Raw genomic sequence first — 5322 nt, forward strand, 5'->3', positions numbered from 1 at the left:
AAACACCCATGAGTACAAAACAAGTGATATGACAATATATTTAAAAAGCCTTTCCACGTGTAACATGTCAGTTTCCTCAGATTGCTTTAAGGAATGGAGTTTTTCACAATCTTTTTGGCCTTCAGAAAATTTGGTAAGATATATAAACTTCATTATTTATCACACCAACCAAGTCTTTAGTAATAAATACAGTATATTGCTTTTAACACAAGCTATTACCTAATATTATTAACTAATTCAGCAGAAAGAACCACTAAAATGTAAAAATTGCTTCAGTACTCTTTTAAGGTTAATTAAAATGTAGTGATGAATGAACTTCAGAATAACAAAGGTTTCTTTCCTTTCCAGTACCACTCGACACCAACACAACAACATTGTTTACTCTCATTGTTTAGTCATATTATATCTTTGTGGAACATACCTTGCTTGTCAAACATTTATCTTCCAAGTTCATACACCTCAAAATACTGTATTCTCTCTTCTCACCCATCCCATAATCTTTAACATACCCTTCAGTCCCAGACATATGCAAGTTAAGAATCTGTTTAAGTTCCCTGCGGCAGCTTCTTTTCTTGGACATTATAGAGACCAAGAATTTATATGACTTCAAAGCAAGATAGACAAAGTGAGGGAGGAGATGCCTACTAGTGGCCATTAAACAATCTAGACACAATATCCACACAAGCTACTAGCACAAACGAGGAGGCTATAGCAGGAGGAGGACTGCTTAATGTAGCCATAGTTTCTACACCGCTCTCTAGACCCCATCAGAGTGAGTGACGTTTGACCTGATCCAATACTTTTTCTTAGGTTGGCTCACAAACCCAGATAGGTACCCCCTGACATTTCTTCACAGTATGCATCACATATCTTCGGGATGTATAAAAAGCCACATCCTGAGTCAGCAACTTCCCAAGTCTTGCGCTTCAAGAAAAACATCCATCATCACTCACAGGAGCAGGGCCTGAATTCAAACTTTCCACAGCCATGACACGCCCTATTATTTACAGTGCAGAAGGCCCTGAACTATTTCAAAAAAAAAAAAAAAAAAAAAAAAACCATGCAATAGGACAGTGAGAAATTTTTATATAGAGAACATTCTATCAATCAACCTGCCTCAGTAGTACTTACTCCACCATTGTCTCCAGAGTAACACAAGACCTGCAGGCACAAGTAAGGCAGCGTTTATTAGCACACTGGAGTGCCACCAGTGTAACACAATCAATTTGGGGTCACAACACCTGTTCACAGCTGCTTATGAATTTAAAAAAAAGTTTTTCTAAAGAAGGCTGTTTGTGACCTAAGCTGACCGGGTATGTTACTAACCACCTCAGAACAAAAAGCACAAATTAATTTCAATGTGTTCCAGCTGAAGCACAATTTTTCTCATATCAATGAGTTACAAGTGCAAAATTCCCTATGATGTTAATTCCAAACCAGTGATCGATTACACATGTGCACATATGCTCTCTATAAAAGATTTCTTGCTGTTTGCATTTCCAAGTACTAGTATGTATACGCACCAGTGACAAGACAGAAATAATAAATTTGTATCTGGAGCATTACCAACGCTTGATAGATTAACTGTCTGGTCATATGTTACATGTTTTAAGTGCAATTTAAAAATTTAAAAATCAGTATTACAGTACTTTGTAATGAGAGGCAGAACCTTAATTTAACTTTATAATTTCAGATACAATAGCTTTTCCTTGAATACGAAGTGATGTATCACACATTTCAAACAGGGTATTCTATAATCATAGAGCTTTTTGTTACTATTAGAACTGCAATTCAGTTTCTGAGGCAGTAAAATGCAGTGCTACATGGCAGGAATTAGAAAAGCTCTTAAAAATTAGGCTAGGAAAAATCATTTCAGCTGGACTTGAAGTACAGAAAGCAATAGGAAAGGATTCAGAAAACATGTAATAGAGAAACCTAAGTAACATACATTTTAAGGTAAAATGTCCTTGTTTAATTATATTACTGTTGTGATACCTAACTTGCCATCCCTGGCATCAATAGGCACTTACTCCTAATTTAACAAATACTACTAACAAAAAGTCAGTTGAGTCTCTCTTCTACATGTGCCTTTATTTATTTTGTTCTCATTCCCCAGCAGCTCACTACAAGAATAACAGCAGTTTAAAAAAAAACAAAAAAAAGTACAAAGCTGGCAGAAAAATCCCACTGTGAAACATACAGTACTAAGTTAACAGTAATAGCCAGTAATAGCATTATAGCCATCAATGGGAGAAGGGAACTATTGCTTTTCCCTCCCTTCCTGATGCTACAGAAATAAACATCCTCACTTCTTTTTGTGAATCAATTTTTTAGGTTCACCTAACTCTCACAGATTCAGTGGATGTCAAATGCACTTTCATTTAACCAAAATACTTCCTCTTGTAGTTGTCTTGAGTACAACCCTAAACGACAATTCATACAAAAATATGATGTTTTTTCAGTAATTCTCCATTATTTTTGGTAATGACAATAAAACATTACACTGTTTTTAGCCGTGTAACTTCTAACATACTGCATCCTCATTTGCATATGCCATGTTTTAGTCAACACAGTAAAATTTAAAATCATCTAAACAAAGCTAAAAAAATTTAGCTCTGAGAGGAGGGTTCAAGCCTTTGAAAGTGGTATGAGTTTGCTTTTTATGCTGAAATGTAACAAAACCCACATTGTTTTGCTTCATTAATTTTGTCTGTCAGCCAGATGATAATCTGTTGATATTTGTGTCACTAACACTGTGTCACTAACATTGTGTCATTTGTGTCACTAACACATACTTACATGTTTCATGGAGAAACAGAAGTATCAGTGGGTATTTTTTACACAGATAGGAAAGACTTTTTTACTCCTTTGAATTCATAATAAGAAAACATGCTACAAGCATACAAATATGCACAAAGACATTACTGCCCCTAATTCACCAACAAAAAGTAATATGTGCACTTGTTAAAATATTCCATATTTATTTTTTCTCCTGCAAACAAGAAACAAAAAACACCTTTGTCCTGGTTAATTCCCAACCTACTGTATATGGTATAGATAAAGGGGTACCATCTTACATTTGAGAAGTTAGACATAGTCATATTGAAGAAGCCAGATAACAATCTAGGCTAGGTTGACAATGTAAACTAATATCAAAAAGTTAGCATTTATAAGTTAGATTGTAGTGAACAAAAGTTCTTGATAATAGAACTACATTGTGTATCTTCACTTATATATTCCACCTGAAAGACACAGGATTATGTTTGCGCAAGAGTAAACTTCCCATTTGGTACCTTGAGTTGGTCAAGACTGAGAAGTTCAAACAGGCAGCATGACAACTTTGAGATCTTTAATACTTCCACTGCCTCAGCTTGTGATGTACAATATCTATTTCCTGGATAAACAGAGAAGTCAAGTCTCCAGAGTCTGAATCCAGCACCTTTCATAAGCCTTAACTTCATTTTTAAAAGCGATAAAAGAAAATGTAATTTGCTTTCCAGCTTTACCAGTAATCCATACGTGCTCATATTGCAGACTGCAAAAACATCTGTGAGATCAATAATAAACATCCTTCTCATAGTTCATTCTTCTGCTTTATTTAAAGAGAACATTCACCAGCACATACCCTACTCTGTACTTCCCCCAGTTTGAATGATGGAATATGGGTAACAGAAATAGAAAAATGTAAAAAAATAAATGAAAAAAATGTACGTTCTTTACAAAGAGGCAGGAGACCTTCTGAGACAAAATCAAGCCATCTAATTTACACATTTCTGAATTAAAAAAAAAAAAAAAAAAAAAAAAGAAAGAGTTATAGTGAGACAGCAACAAGACTGCAAAGTCTCAAACATGAGGAAATATAGGGGGATGGTTGGACCAGATGATCTTGGAGGTCTTTTCCAACTTAATGATTCTATGACTCTACATCAGAGTCACATTTGCCAGAGTACATTTCTTCAACTCTTCCTACTCAAAAGCTTCATGTTCCTCATTCCAGTTACAGGTTACTTAGCCAACCCCACTTACTGGCACGATTTGATTTTTCCTCCTACCTGCCTGCTTCCACCGAGTCATTTGGGCATTCTACTACTTTCTGTGCAAAGTTCAAATCTTGCCTGCTATATGTTTTAACTTGCCTTCAATCTTCACGAAGAGAGCTTTGCTGATACTGATTTCCCTTTTGGTACCTATTTCCCATCTAGTAGTAGCTGGAAGAAAAAACGTAGAGGAGTAATCACTTCACTTGTAATAGTAAAGGTCATTACAGATGACAGGTCTAGAGAATCTGTTTATCTACTTAATCTAGAATCTACTTAAACTAGAAAATCCCACCTGACCATGTGCAAACACAGAAAGCACCACTGTCTGGCAAATGTGAAATCCCTCAGTCCACGTAAAGGAAGCACAAACCAAGAAGCACTGGAACCTCTGAAGATGATGGCTTATTTTCCTTAAGAAAATCACTGATTCATTTCTTCAAAAACAACTATTTTGCTGAAAGGTTTGGGAAGATTGGGGGGGGGGAGATGGAGGGTTGTGATATAGAGTCAATTTGAAGCCTACACTTTCTATTTCATGTCTGTGAACTAATAAATGTGCTAAAAAATTCAAAGGCTGATGTATTTGTCACTATTATCCGTCATACATACTGATTTACTATGCTAGCTTCAATAAATAAATAAATAAATAAAATTGAAGGAAAACTTTTAAAACATTACAGACATAAAGCCTTGAGTTTCCCAAATGCTACACGACAATAGATAAATATTTATGTACAATGTTAAATATTTTGCACATTGCTTCTAGGAGTGCAGCATTTCCATTTTATAGTCCAGGATGATTCATCACTAGACTTTATGTGTTCTGAAGTTATATAGTTTATGTATTTGCACAAAATCGCCTTCAGCTACCTTTCTCACAAGCTTTTTACCTGATGTCACGTTCCCTACGTTACATTATCCGTGTGCTTTGCAGTTACTGCCCTGATTTGCCTTTCCATGTGTCACTATTACACATTTTTATTATTTTCCTCCTGCGGTCTCCCAGGGGAGGACGACGAGAAGGTCCCCCCCTGCGGAGCAAAATGCATTTTGGCGGCTTTTAGGGGGGCAGTTTCATCGGTGACTTAATGACTTTCGTTGAGCAGCCGAGCAGCGCCCGGCCAGCACACCCGCGCTGTGCCCCCCTTCCACCCCCAGCCCCTGAGGGGCCAGGCGGGAGTCGCGGGCCACCGCCCCAGGAGGACGAGCGGAGAGCCGAGCGCGCATCGATGCGCTCGACGCTCGCGCCCCGCCGCCGCCATTTTCTCCGCTGAGGGAGGGA

Source organism: Aythya marila, assembly GCF_965140915.1.
Source record: "Aythya marila genome assembly, chromosome: 2".
NCBI lineage: Eukaryota > Metazoa > Chordata > Aves > Anseriformes > Anatidae > Aythya > Aythya marila.